Source organism: Gallus gallus, chromosome 3 (genome assembly GCF_016699485.2).
Source record: "Gallus gallus isolate bGalGal1 chromosome 3, bGalGal1.mat.broiler.GRCg7b, whole genome shotgun sequence".
NCBI classification, from domain to species: Eukaryota; Metazoa; Chordata; class Aves; order Galliformes; family Phasianidae; genus Gallus; species Gallus gallus.
The window spans coordinates 14973501-14988858 of NC_052534.1; the positions used below are offsets into that span (position 1 = coordinate 14973501).

At 41.4% G+C, this 15358-nt stretch overlaps 1 protein-coding gene across 5 annotated transcripts in view; it reads right to left on the bottom strand.

Moving 5' to 3' along the window:
- Positions 1-15358, bottom strand: part of BMP2 (bone morphogenetic protein 2) — a 243773-nt gene that overhangs the window by 177023 nt on the left and 51392 nt on the right. For 4 of the 5 annotated variants that reach the window (XM_046938393.1, XM_046938397.1, XM_046938394.1 and 1 more), the window contains one exon: positions 14638-14867. The gene's annotated coding sequence lies outside the window, so the exon portion shown is untranslated. Of the gene's footprint in view, positions 1-10029; positions 10087-14637; positions 14868-15358 lie in introns of all 5 variants that reach the window. The other variant, XM_046938396.1, reaches the window with a different exon arrangement.

The window sequence follows — 15358 nt, forward strand, 5'->3', positions numbered from 1 at the left end:
AGAAGTACCGCTCTGTTTGCGCACATGGGACAGGAGGCCACAGTTCAGGATCTGCAATGGCAGCAGGGTGCTTGCATTTGAGTACTCATCAGAAAGTAACACTGGATGGTAGGCATTAGAAGTGCTGATAGAGAAGCAGCACAAAGAGTAGGCTCCTTGGCTCACAATCAAAGAGCTCAATTCTCACTGTTAGTCCAACAGTCTCACAAGTTGAGCATTTCAACTGAAGTCAGCTTAAAACCTTCCCCCCATCTTAACTTCTCAATTTAAGAGTGAATTAAAGGATTGTTCTATCACAGTGCACGCTAGAAATGCATAAAACATCAAGTATTTATTTTGTGTTATTTTTAGTATGCAAGTAATTTTTAAAAGATAAGGTGAACAAAAACAAAACTACATATAAACGCATACAAGGGCTGCTCTGAAAGTAACGCCTCTTTTATAATGTTGGCCCACAATGTCAGATGCAGTCAGTGGTGGTACGGTAGCAGAGGCTGAACCTTCCCACCAATATCCTGTTACATGCTGTTGCTGTGCGACAGATGGCAGCACAGGGACAGTCTGACAAAACAGCATCTGACACAGAAGTGTGCATGGAGCAAAGGTGTGCCACTGAATCCCTCAATGAGGGGAAAACGCACTCGTTAACATCCACTGACACTTGCTGAGTATTTAAGGAGACCAAGCAGTGAATGTGAGCACAGTGGGTGAAGGGTTGTGCATTTCAGCAGCGATGCTCTCACAGCAGCACTGATGCCCTCGGAGCACTGTGGTCACCTCCACTGCTAAAGATTTGTTAAATGCAGCATGAAGGCTCTTGTTCATCACTGGCTAATAGTGGTGACTCTGAAAAAAAAAATGTTTTGTAGCAAAGAACTTGCTGTATTAAATAGTATCATTGTGCTCTCTGTATCTGTTGTGGTTTCAATGGAAGTAAAGAGGCTGCATTACTGTTAGAGATTAAGATATATACACATACACACATACATACAGGTTGCTCCATTTTTACCCTCAGAAGGGGCTTGGGGTTCTAGGGAGTTGTTTGGTTCGCTTTTGGGAAAGAAGAGATTTATGCTGTTTAAGTGCTTCCTAAATTAAGTGAGCCACCTCCTAGAGAAGACACTTGACTGGTCAGATGTTACCAGTTCAGAGCACAGCTAACTGAACTCTGAACTTTTTCCTCTGAACTTTCTGTGGCAGCATTAATGCAGTGCTGCCACCGGGCAGTAACCTCAGACAAGGCACATACTAATTCATCTTTCTCAAAGCCATCGGTTTAAAATTCCTCCTTAATTTCAATTCCTGCTTGCCCCTGATGTCTCCCCTAAGTTGAGCAGAGGGCAAAAAACCCTCCAATTTGACTTTGGCTGCCACAGCCCATAGATTTTGTTGCATCCTCCTTCCCCACCATAAACCGACTGACCATTTATCCTTCTGTAAACTTTCCTAATCAGCCTTTATCAGCTGCGTGCAGAGCATATGCACCAGGGCTATCCTCTACAACACCAGCACAGGTTATCAACAGAAGTGCTCAAATAAAGGAAGTAAGGCCATCCCATCCTCAAACACATCATGCATACACACACAAAACAGCCAGGCCTGCGTCACCTACCCTATAGCTACCTTGCTGCCACTTGGCTTGAAGTCTTCTCCACTTTTCTCAATCTAGCCTCCCCACAATCAGCTCCTAACAAAATATGGCTACTGCTATCAGCTCCATCCTAGTAATCAGTACAGCTGGTATTGTGCTAAGATTGTGCTTAATGCTTTTCCTAAATCTTTCTCGCACATTTCTCATCCACTTCTTGTTTCTCGGGATTTAAACTGCAAAGCCAAATTTCTTGAACAGCAGTGTCCTCTGCTGGTAGGAACCAGATTCAATTTGTAACACCGAATTTGAATTACCTTTTCCCTGACTTCAGGGGCATGATCATGCATAAGTCATTAAACTGTTTGAACGGGAAGTCAAAAATAGAAGAAAAAATCAATCAACGCTGTGATAAAGTTCTATTTGCATACCCCTGGTTTCCCTTAGATGAGGACAGAGGTCAGGGTACATTGGACACAAACTACTGATGACAAAATAAATTTGAATATGAATAAAGATCAGTCTATATAACTGTATGCCTCAGAGAACAGGGCAGCAACTTGGAAGTGTGATCCAGCTGTTCCCTTCAGCCTTACCATTAGTCCTCTGTATGTCTTCAGGCAAATGAGGACTCTTCCACTTATTGAAACCTCGGAAGCATCAGAAGAGTAAACGTGTGCCCAACCAGATCACAAAAAAAAGCTGCAGTCATTTTTTCCAAGAACATGCAAGTGAGTGGGCAATCCAAGATTTATTTACAAGATTTACACATGCTGAAGACTCAATTTTCAGAGCATCCAGGATCCAAGAGAGGCATACGGGCCCTCCTTATCTGATCTGAGTGATCCCTCAGAGCTCTGGTAGCAATGCAACTCCAATTAATCCTCAAAGAGCTGACAGTTAATTTGTTGGGCTCCACTATGCCTATGCCATAGGAGCCTGTGTCTCAGTAACACTTCCCTAAACACCTGCTCGATTCTTAAAATAAAGACCAGTGTGGCTAAGTTCATATCTATCATACTAGACTGCTTCTGGAAAGAGTCTCCATTTCCATTCTTCGCAAGCAGCTGATTGTTGTCCCTTACACTCCTTTTAAGCCTCAAAAGAGCAGTCACACGACTCATACATGAAACAAACCTCTTGTATCCGAATTACCATCATCAAGAACAAGCATTGTTTTTTGTTCTAATTTGTTTTAGGATCCATCTGTAATCTTAACAGCACGTAATGACACTTCTGCCATTCGTGGAACTTGACAATTCTGTAGAAATCAGGAAAGGTAAAGAAAAATTATCCAACGTATTTAGAAAGACTAAAAAGACTTTTGGGCTCAGGGTCATTTTGTCACATCCCCTGAAATTCGACATTTCTTTGTTCTTTCCTTCCAGTAATGCAAGCTGGTCTAAGAAAACCATTACCTCTCCCAATAAATGTTGTTTCCTTGATACCCTTGGAGTACAGCAGTTACAGCACCACTACTGCAAGGGGTTTTCCAACTTCCTTCAGCAGCCAACAGAAGAAACCAGTGAAAGGAACCTCCAACACCTACAAAATGACTACTTTGTTACTTAAGCAAGCTGGGCTTAGGATAATAGGATTGTGAATCAGTGCAATGGTTCAGAATTGGAAGATTTTAAGCATCATAATGACGCTACTTTGGCAAGGAACAGAAAACCATGCTGTAAGCTTGTATGAGATAAGGGGAACAAAATAAAGTGAGCAAATTTGGTAGCAAATAAAAGCAGAGCTGTTTCCAATGATCCTTTACCTTAGCCACCAATTCTATTCATATGCTTTAAGGGACTGCAAATATTTGTTACCTTCTCTCAGGATGCAAAAAGAGTTTTCCAGTTTCTATATAGAGAAGTCACTTTGGACAAATCAAAACCATAAAGGCACAAAACTCCTGGATGACAGATGCCAGGATGTTAGTAACCATAAATGGTTTTTAAATATGGCCCCATCACCATCCCCCACAGTAGCCCTTTCAAGTGGGAATTACAAATTGCTTACTCGGAGAGGAAATTTCAAACAGGCCACTTATCAAAAAGTGCCAAATAAACCTGTCATTGGGATAGAAGTTACAAACCATTCCTAAACTCTGCAGACATTTCCTGAGCCTGTGAACTCTGATCTTGGCTTCTAATAAACATGACATCAGCTCCCCAGTACTGCAGACACAAGACACATGACCCACCACCATGTTATCGCTTCCTCTGCAGTTTCTTCTAGGATCTGTTCTAAAACACAACATCAATGGAAGACCTTCCACTTATTTCCAAATTGGTTTTGGATCAGGTCCTTAAAGGGAGGTCAGAACAAGCACAGCATGATACCAGTATGTGAGCTACAAATATTATTGCAAGTATCCACTTAAAAGCAATACTGATCCTGAGACATTTGAGTTTTCCAGGTACTGAATTAGTAAGTGGGTTAAGATAAGACTCCTGTTGCTGTCAAAGATTTATTAACTGTTAACCTCTCATCCTAGAAATGTAACTGAGCCCTTAAAAACTGTGATTAAGTGTTTATATACTAGATGGCTACCGAATAGCTTCTCAAAACACGTTAAGAACCATTCTGATATGCCAGAAGATTTCAAGCACTGGAATGACAATCACCTTAATTTCCAGAAAAACAAAAGGGAAGCTAAAGCACCACAGTGTACTTTATCCATGTAGGTATCTCCTTTGCATCCAAGTGGGGGGTTCGGAGATTGATTTTCATGTTGGGGTTTTGTTTTTTATTATTAAAGTTGAAAAAACAGTTCACAAAATAAAAGTTCCTCTTTATCTCTGGACTGGAAACTTGACTAAGACCCTTACCTCACAGACCAGGCAAGATGGGCCATCAGCTCTATAAATTAAGATGTCGGTAAGCACAGAGCTAGAGCTCTTGGGCAAGTAACACTATATAAGATAGATCAAAGTAAGACATTTGTACAGAATACTGAACACCTACTTAGAAATGGAGCCTCTACTCCTGCCTAAAGATCAGAAGCTTCCCTCACACTTAGATACTCCTAAAACAATTCTAGATTAAACAGGTCAGAGCCGACAAGTTGCTATATGCAATGAGTAAGAAATTCTCATTAAAAAGCTTCAGGATTAACTCATGAATCTTGCCGCAGAGAACACCTCCAAGATCCACAAGGAATCCACATCAAGTTAAAACAAATACAGAAAGCTCTCCAGAGTCCTGACAGCATCAGCCATTTCTGCATTTTGCTCTTCCATCCTTATCCAGGCAGAACCTGCTGTCTCTAAAACAAGGAAAACCCAACTGGTCAGCATAGGTCAGAAAGGAGAGCTAGCTGCTTCGTAATGCAAACTGATCACCAACATCTCTAGCTAAGCTTATAGTAGTTTTGTGTGAATAGTATTTCAGCATTAAGCTGCTAAACCATCCCCAAGTCATGGCAGCCTTGGTACACAGCTGCTGGCTATGTCACAAACATTTCACTCTCTTGTGATAGGATGCCAGCTGTCATTCACTGGGACATTAAGTGGAGGTGACAGTGCAATAGATATGCAAGGCAACATGTATGCGTTGCTACCACAGGATCAATCAGGTCCCCAAGAAACTGCAAAGCCCTACTGCAAGAAAGGAAAAGCTTGTACTTGCTTCTGAAATTGACAAGAAATACTTCTGTTTCAGGTAAGTGGATGTCACTCCAAGGATCTTTACTATGAATGGAAAAGAAACCCAAGATTCCTGGCCTGTTTCTGTACACTAACAATCAAAGGGAATTATCCAGTTTATATTACCTGAGGATTTAGCCTTCTAGATTCACAGATGTAGAAATACATGCATGTCCTCAGAAACATCAAGGATAGGCTATTTTATATCAAATTCATGAAGCTACATCACTTCAGCAAAAACACAAAGAGTAGATGGTGAAACTGGATTGCTGGGGAGTAGACTACATGGGGCAGGAGCACACTGGAGTCAGGGCTTAGTCAGAACAGCCAGGTGAAGCCATGCTCTTGCAAAGGGAGACAAGTGATCTGTAACCACCAGGAAAAGTTCAATGCTCTGGTTTTAAATGACTCATGGAGAAGTGCAGCACCTCCTACCAACGTGCCGCAGCATTCATGCCCCGAAGGAAGTGTGTCAGCTACTGAGTCATGGAGCTCTGAAGGATTGGCTCTTGCCAACCTAAATACAAACTATGCCCTGCCCAGTCCTGACATTACCGTAGCCCAAGGTTAAGCTCATCTCCCAAGAGCTTTCTAAAATGAAAAACTTTCTGGTTATAAACATAATTTCCAAATCCAGGCTACTGGGACCATGTTTGAAAGCCCAGCAACTTTCCTGCACGCACAGTCAGCCTTCCAACATCAAGAGCTGGCAACACAACCTGCTGAAGGGACTAAAGCAAAGGTGACTGGCCACTTAGGAGCAAGCTTTAATATACAAATGAGACTTGTGTTTTTACACTACTGATCTACATTTGCAAATCACTGGAGGTAATTTAGACCAGCCTATAAAAAGGAAGAGCTATAAAGCCAGTTATATTAAGTTGTTATGCAATAGAAAGCACAGCTGCACTAAGTAACAATCTACAACAAGAGGAACAAACAAAAGCCATGAAGTTCCGTGCAGGCAAAGCTAATACATTTCAACTAACAAAAGATGACTTTTAATTAAATTGTTCTCATTGAGTGCAGACATAATTAAATTACAGAAACAACCACATTAGCTTAATCAGTTTGGAAGAACCCATAAACAGAGACAAAGGGGGAAAAAAAAAATCATTTAAACTGCTTTCATTCCTTCTTTTTCACATGTGTTCATGCTTCCTTTTAAAGGAAAGAAGATCCCAACTCCAATTCAGTTTAATCAAACCCTTGAAAGGCTACCACAACTTCTGACCCAATCTTCAGATATCTTCTCAGATCATTTTTCTTATATTTATGCAATTACTCAGAAATCTCACCTTTCACTTTTGCCAGATATGTCTCCTATCCATTTGGCTGTTCAGCTGGGCAGTAAAGACTAACAATATGACCTGAATGCATAAGGAAGGCTCAAAATGTCAAATAAGCAAGCAAACAGAAAAACAAACTAGCTCTGCCAGTATAGTGGTGTGCAAGTTAATTTCTGGAAGGAAGCAGTTCATGATTTGAGATCTTCAAGGCTCTGTGACACGTGCTTTCCCAATAGCTTCCAAAGTTAACATATTTATTAGGATTAGCTTATCTTTATCAAATCAGGACAGATCTGCACAGCTTGAATTGCAGTGCCAGCCACAGGAAAAACTCATGGTTTGATTAGTGAATTTCCAGCAGAGAGGCAAAGAGTTCCTATCAGAGCAAAGCACAACAGAACACCTTCATGGGGACTGTTCATATCATTAAGTATCTGCTGAAGTGCTTCGCAAAACCAACCCAGAATACCTTGATCATACCCTTCAGAAAAATAAAGCTTGCATCAGGAGGAGCTCAGGCAAGGAAAAGTGCATCTGCTGATGGTGTCCTCCCTAAGGTCTACCCAAACACCAGCTACAGGTGCTCAGAGCACCTCTAAGAGCAGCCACAAAAGCTCTCCACTCCCCTGCCTGGTATGGGTGACAGGACACAACAGGAAGGAGGTACTTCCCATTTACAGCAATAGAATTACTCTGGATTGCTAGACTAGCATTTGCAAGCTTGTAATAGCCCTTAATAAACTCCACACAACAGCGCGTATGACATGGATGTGACAACACCACATCCTTCCTGCACCCACATCTTTCAGCCCTCAAGTTCTCCTGCCATCTGTACTATACAGCTGCACTGGTTCTTATCCCAGACACCCTCACTGCATGGCCTTCTCCCAGCAACCGAAGGTCTGTCCTGAGGATAGGTTTTGAATCAGCAGCAAGTTCTATATTTCAACTTCAGAGATACTTTTTAAATAGATAATGCCCCATACAAATTTCACAGACAAGTGGATTTTATACACATACATACGTATGTAAAAAAAATGGAGCTACAACAAAAGCTGTGCAACTTCCACTATTTGCTTTGCTTAACTTTAAAGAAAAAGAAAACAAGTATGCAAAAATATTGTTTATAACCTATTTTCAATTAAATGTTTCAGTGTAAGATCTTTTCTCCCTAATATAATTACACTGTAAAAAAACCTAAGTACAGTTTTGTAGGTTTCTGAAGAATGAGGTTCTTTTCCTCATACATGCTCTACTTCCTCTACAAGACAGCTCACATTATTTCACAAACATGCAATAGCCAGTGTTTACCAAATCCTGAATGTGATGTCAAGTAGAAACCTTCTGAGCTTGCTGAGCACAAAGCTCTAGTTATCTGGAAAGCATAATCATCATTTGCACTCCTCTGATGGGGGAAAGCAGACATACCTTCATGGATTTCACTTCCAGTGCAGGGTAAGTGCAAGCAGGAAACCCAAATAGGACAAGCAAACTTTCTAGGGAATCCTAAATAGGAAGCATGCTATTTGCCTTAAGAATTTATCACGTACATGCGTACCTAAAGCTGTTTTACCCCGTGCCTGTCCCATACTCCTTTAGCACCAAGTGGCATGGCACATGCTGTCATCAGCTAACATGACCAAGGCAGCCATTAGATGTCCCCTTCGGATACTGTCCTCAGCCCTTCCCGTGCTGCAGTTACCATTCCCCACCGCGGTGCCCCCTGTTCCTAAGCCTGCAGTGGCATCTGCTGGTCACAGCCCAGCGAGGCAGGTGGTGCTTTTCTCAGCTTGAGAAGTTTTTCCGTATGACAGAAGAGTATGAATTGTACAGGATTCTTTCACAGTTTTCCTTATTATCTTCGTTGCCGCTCAGTTGCTTTGGAGATGTATTTTTTTTTTAAAGTACAGATATGTAACCAAGTGCAGTGTCACAATAATTCACATTAACGTATTTTGATGTTTATCCAAAGTGCAAAGTGACTTTAACTCCTAAAAGCCTCCATTAGAACAGAAAAGAGGTATCGACTCACCCTCAGTTCTTCCATCCTCCACAGGGGAAACAGTTCCAAGGACATTCAGCCCTGGGCAGCAAGTTTGGCAAGAATTAAGTTGCTGGCCCCCTGCTCCCCCCAAGTCAAAGGTTTAACAATTTGTCTCCGGCTTTTCAGAGTGCGTGCATTTTTATATGGCCACAAAAATACAGACACCTAGCTTTTCCAGCAATAAATTACTTCAACTCTTATACTAACCTTTCTGACAGGAACCATAGCTGTAGTTGGATTTGCCATTGTTCTCCTTGCTTTCTACAAACCTCATTTCCCTAGGCAAGGCACACATACAGTGCTACACCACAACCAGTATTCACTTGATCCGATTGCATTTTCTCATGTTGAGGTTGAGCAGAGAATATTAATGGAGATATGGCACAGACCCCCTACCAAAGAGCCCCACCTATATTTCAAATATGTACACCATGCAAATGGTTCAACCCATACAATGCAACATGGTAAGACATGTATGTAGAAGAAAAGTTAATATAGAGCTGAGTTCCTATCAATGCAAAAAAAAAAATCTTTCTCAGCTTTCTATGAAAGAGGAAAAAAAAGCAAGTTCAACAAACTGAGTCAAGTTCCATGGATCTGCAAGATGGGGGAAAAGCCAGCACACAGCTGTTTTCCTGCTGACTGTTGCTGACAAGGAGAGAAACTCCACGTGAATGTACCACTCTAACCAACCCACAGCTAGTGTGTATCCTACCAGCAGTACAACAGTGGTCAGGGCTGTTGAGAAGGCCAGCAAGGCCAATCATTTTCACCACCTAAACTGGGACGTTTGGACCTTCCTTAGCATTAATCTTAATGAAACTGCAATATTTGGATATCTTCAGGTACTAAGAATGATCAGCACAAGAGAGAGTGGATGAGATCTGGCTACAGGTAATACGAAAAGCAGAACTCAGGCTGAAATGAATGAGGAAATGAGATCGTGTACAAGCATGCCTGGTGCATGGGTGCAAGAGAGCAGTTCACCATTACAGAGTTACACTGTTACTTCAAACAGTACCTAGTACTCTAGATGCAAGGAGAAACTAAATAAGGGCCAAGTTTTTAAGAATGCAGTTACGCATGGTACCATAGCTCTCTGTTTGGAAATCCAAGTATCCAACACTCACTTGATCTTACAAAGAAATCAGTTTCCTTCTGTCACCTGGAATAAAAATAATAACTGGTCCAACCCCAAGTACAAGCACAGGCAAGAAAGGAAACTTTGGGTTAGGGCCAGAAAACTGAAAAGATGCGAGTAATCCAACTACTATGACAACCCCTGCTTTAGTTACCTTCAAAGGTGATTCCTTTTTAAAGAAATACTTAAAGCAGCACCTCAAGGTTTGAAAACTTTTCCAGTTTTTAGAGAGCCGTACCCCAAATGGGATTTTTTTAATCAGTTTGTAAATAAGCAATATAAGCAATACACTACTTGCTCTTTAGTTTTAAACATGCTTGACTTACCTTTTCAAATTTCCTTTGCTGTTCTCAAGGTCTAGCCTTGCTCTCCCAGCTGAAGCTCTGAGAAACATGAATTAACACAAGGGTAACAGTAAAAATCAATGAGTTGGTAATTCAGACAGAGACTGGGAGGATGGGGTTATATATACACACATATTCTACATATCTCTCTCTCCTCAGGTGAATAAATCCATGGCATGATTTTCAAAGAGTTAACTAAAACATAGCTTTCAAGGGTCAATCACAACCCTATGTAAAATTTTGTATGTTGCTCAGCCCTTTGGAAAATCCCAATGCTGATTTAGGTGCCAGAATACAGAAAGGTAAGTCTTAATTAAACCTTCTATTTTTTAATACTAAGCCCAGACTTTAAAAAAGAGTTGCACTTTTGGATGGGAAAACCAAGTCAAGCAACACAGTACTCACAATGCCTTCATCAGGAATTACGTCTTCAAGTTGCACAGCTCCCTTTCACAGAAGCATTGCACTATTCCATGCCAACTAGTATGGCCCAGGGAAGATCTCATCATTTGAGATCTTCCAGTGTAGGCCTGTGAGCCTAATCCAGCAAAGAGTGGGCACAGCCCTGCGGCCCCGAGAAGAGGCTGAGTTGGTACAACTTTGCTCTCTCCAGAGACCTGGCCAGGCAATGAGCTGGAGCAGCTCACAGGACAGGAGCTCCTTGGCATCTCATCACCACAAGCCCTGCACAAGCCTCTGCTGCCTGAGCCAGCAGCACTTGGCTCCCACCAGCACAACCTGTAGCTGTGGCTCTATGAGACCTCCCAGACTGCAGCCAGGGAACACATGTACAACCCTGCCTCTACCACCTGTGGCTCAGAAACCTGAATTACAGCTGAAACACTCCACAACCTCCAGGCATTCTTTTTTTTTTTTTATGTACAAATGGAGTGAGGACAACTGAGGTCCCCCAGTTGCAGCTCCGGTCTCCTTGAGGCAAAAGACAGTCTTTAGTCAATCTGGATTGACATATAAAGTTCAATTTCATTCTGATCTTGTAAGTACAGCTGTAATATTTAGTGTTTGGAAAGAATGAAGAATGACTTAGGGTAGTATTAATACGAACAATTTTAAAATAAAGGTCAAACAAAGGTAAGCCTATTTATCTTAAAAGCCTTCATCCAAATAGCCTCAATCCAGCTCCAGATAATATCTCAGAATGTCACTCCAACTGAGAAACAGTATCCTAAAGAAAACAGTTACAACAAGACTATGTAATCAAACAATTATTTCGAACCCAGTCTTTCATGTTTTAACTTTGGTAGGAGCAGTACCAAATCCTGTGTTTGGCTTTGGAACTGTTTCTTCATCTGCTCCTCCACCTAAGAGTAGAACAGCAGACATGACACAGTAACATTGAGAACACAACCCAGCAGCACACCACAGGATGATATAGTATGGTTTTGCTCATCTTAGGATCTCAAAGTAATTTTTAGACACCATAATCCAAAACTGCAGGATGGAAGGAAGACTCAGTTAATGGTTTGGTAAGCCATAGGCTCCAAACCAGCACGTGTAAAGCAATCCCACGCACAGCTCTGTAGGATACAGCCCATTGCTACTGCAAATAGCCAAGTTACTAAATGGCCATTACAAACAACAGGGCTTGAAGTATTAGTTTAGTACTTTTAGTACTACAGACTGTGGCCTAACAGATAAAGCTCTAAACTTGATATCAGCATTTTAACCTTAGTTCTATCCTCTAAAAGCCATATAATTTAGTACAGACTTACAGCTATTCCAGTCCTCATATTTCTAACTTGACAAACAAGAACCAGCACTTCCTTTGTCACAGGTGAAACACATTAAAAGCTGACATGAAATCTACAATAAACACAACACAGCAGGAGCACAGACTAAATCCTCTGGCCAGCATCTTGTATAGGGTTCTGTCCTGAAACCTATAATATTTATGTACACACAATCAAGCACCGCAACTTTTAACTTGTAACTTTAACAACTCTACAGCAGGTCTTCAGATTCTGAGGGTGAGGGAGGAAGTATTTCTTCATTAACCACACAGATATCTCTTCTCAGATGGCAGCACATCTCTTCATAGCCCTGACATCATGAAAGCACAAGAAAAGGCAACACCAAGAATTTCTGGAAGTCTGACAACACCTAGCACATTTGAAAACCAGGCCATCTATGGTTGGCAGGGGGGTGCTGAGAGGCAAGGGAGTATGAGGTAAAAGACCGAACGGTTGGCTTAATGGATTAGTTCATTTTCAGTCACCAAAAAGTTCTAGGCATTACTAAAGCTCTGTAAATCTTCACAGCTTCAGCTAAAAGCAGTATGACACAAGGCTGAGTCATTAAATCAGCTGTCTGGGGAAAACACGTATGGTTACAGTCCATTTCAGACTTTGTCATCCTTGATCTGTTCTGTGTAACAACTGCCCCCACTCACCCCTCACAGTTCCTCATATTGAAAGAGTTTCTGATAGCACTGTTCAATGACTCAGCCTTTGTGCTAGACATGTCAGTGCTCCATCATAATGTGCTTTTCAAGCACGAGACAGCCAGAGATAGAGGGTCAGTTTTAAATCTTTCAGAAACACCTGTGCCCCGTGGGTAACAAACTTGATTCGCTATGGATCATGACTGTCTGCTCCGCACCCTGAGAAACCCAAGTCACATCAACTTCAGTTCCCAGTTCAGATCTGCAATAGAAGCTTGAACTCTTCTAAACAAAGAGCAACACAAGCAATTATTTTTTTTTCCTTTTTAAACCTCAGCATAGTGAGCGTCCATAGCAATCTTACTTTCAAGACTTCATTAAGACCAAAGGTGCCAGCGACCTACAGGCCATCTGTCAGTATTTTACTAAAGTCTTACGCAACTTCCACCTCAAAGGCTACATTCAGCATTCACCTCCTACCCTCCAAACTCAGGGAACTCTCATGACTCAAGAAAAGCTGAAGTGAGTAAGCATCTAAGAAGAAGTGAGGAAAATCCACACTTGCAATGAGTTGACAATTTCCCACACCCTGGCCCCTGTGGTTCTCCTCCAGATCCACATTTGACTCAGCCTGACACACTCCTATTAGGAAAGTTTGTTTACAGAGAGGAAGGAAGTATTAGATCTGTGGCATTGCTGCAGACCAAACTTTTCTTGACCAAACAAGTGCAGTGAGCATGTCAATGAGAAACAGATACTGTTTACCCTTCACCTGCAAGTCATACTTCTGTTATTCACGTCTTTCTCCTGCAACGCATTCACTTGATGCTTATTCACATATCCACCAATAACAAACTGCAGCATTAACAGTGATCACTCACAGCACTGCATGGCTCATGCTAACATACTAACATCAATCTCAAACAGCTAACACACCTTAGACTATACTACAATTATATAGTCACAGTTGGGGAAAAAAAAACCTGACCTTTTTATAGCTAACAGAAGCTCTGCCAGTCATTAGCTTCAATTGCACCAAGGTGCACTACTTTAGTTAATCACAGGTCACTAATACTCACTGACTGGGAAATAGATCCCACTCTAGCTGCATGCAAACACTTCCACCACACACACGCCCTACTACACAAAGCTTCATGTAATCACAGAAATTCACAAGAGGACCAACACAGAAAAGTAACTGAGCTCCAGGTACTTTTGGAAGCATCAGGCAACATGCTAGCTCACTCACCACAACAACAACCAATTCTTTCGTATCCTTAGGCACTTAAATGGAGAATGTGAAAATGATTTAAAGTAAGGCTGGCTGGAAAGCAGCATAAATTTGAAGACCAGATGCCTCCATGAACTGAAGTGGCCCCAACAGTATTTGGAGCTTAACACTGAGCAAGTTTTCTTCCCATAACTAAGGTAAAATCATGATGGATATACAGAGACCCACCAAGAAAAAAGGCTACTCTGTGCCTTGTGCTTGTTAAGGGGAGCATAAGCACATGAAATAATTATTTGATTCTAGGAGCAAATCTTATATGCCTGCTCGGTGGCAATTTAAAATACTGGCCTAATAAAAGTAAAAAGGAGCTGTAAAAAGTATATCAAAAAAGAAATACATTTAAAAAAACCTATAATATACATTTTTCTGTCTTTCTCACATTACCTTCCCCTACTCTCAAAACATATGTTTATCTACTAAGAGACTTTACTACAGACATTAGTAGACCCTAAAGGAAGAGAGTTCAAACTCTGAACCAAATGAGCTGACTCTTAACCAACAGGTGAAGACACATGGTACTGCCTCCAGTGAGCCTCGTTATTGACTGCTGGGGATGTTAGCATGTAAACTGATGAAGGTAGAGGGTGCAAACTGAGGCTTTCTGGGATTTTCTACAAGAACTACAGCAGAGAACAGCTGTTGCTCAATTACAGTTTTCCCCATTCACTATTCTGATATGACAAATCACACTTCTCCAAAACTGATTTCCTCAGCCTCCTGGGAGATGGCTGAAAATGAGTGCTCTGCCCCCAAAATATACTTTAACTCTACAACTTTTCAGAAGTCAAACATCACTGCCTTTTGTAGTGCAGGTATTGTTCAATGCTGACTGAAAAAACACTTTCTTCCTGTTACCTACATCTTGTAAAAGTTCACACTAGACTCAAATAGAACCTACCCAGACTTAGTTGTCTTCTGGCTTTTTCCACATCTCTTCTTCATCCAGCTTCTCCAGTGTACAGTAAATGCATTTCCTTCTCAAACTGATCTGGTGGATGGGTTACAGAATTCTCTCCAGCAATCCTACAGCAGTCCAGGAAGAACATGCCTCACAGCACCTTGCACAGCAGAACGTGGCTGATACCAGCCTCTACATTCTCTGCCCTCCACTCAGTTATTCACAAAGAACTGAAAAACAAACAAACAAATAAAATAAATAGCACTTGAACTTAGAAGACATCAAGACTCACAGCAGCCTGCAGATTAATTTCAGTGTTCATCAACACTCTGGGCTTAGCAGTCACCATTATTTATATCTCATTAATTATATCTACTATCACCTCAGCTTTTTTTTTTTTCTTTTTGCCTATTTTAATCAAGGGTTTGCAGTTTTGCTCCCAGGAGAGAAACTTGGAATTTTTTTAAACAATAAAACATGTTTTTTTCCAAGCCAAGCAGTCACAACCCAGCACTTTACAAGTTTCCTTAGATCTCTGCATCACATCTCTTTGTAGTCACCACTGGCGAGGCAACACCTGTATTCAAGGCTAAGCTCCTCACTACAAAAGGCTGAGGCCTTGGAGCATATCCAGAGAAGGGCAATGAAGCTATGAAGTCTGGAGCACAAGTCTTATGGGGAGCAGCTAAGGGAACCTGGATAGTTCAGTCTAACTACTGAA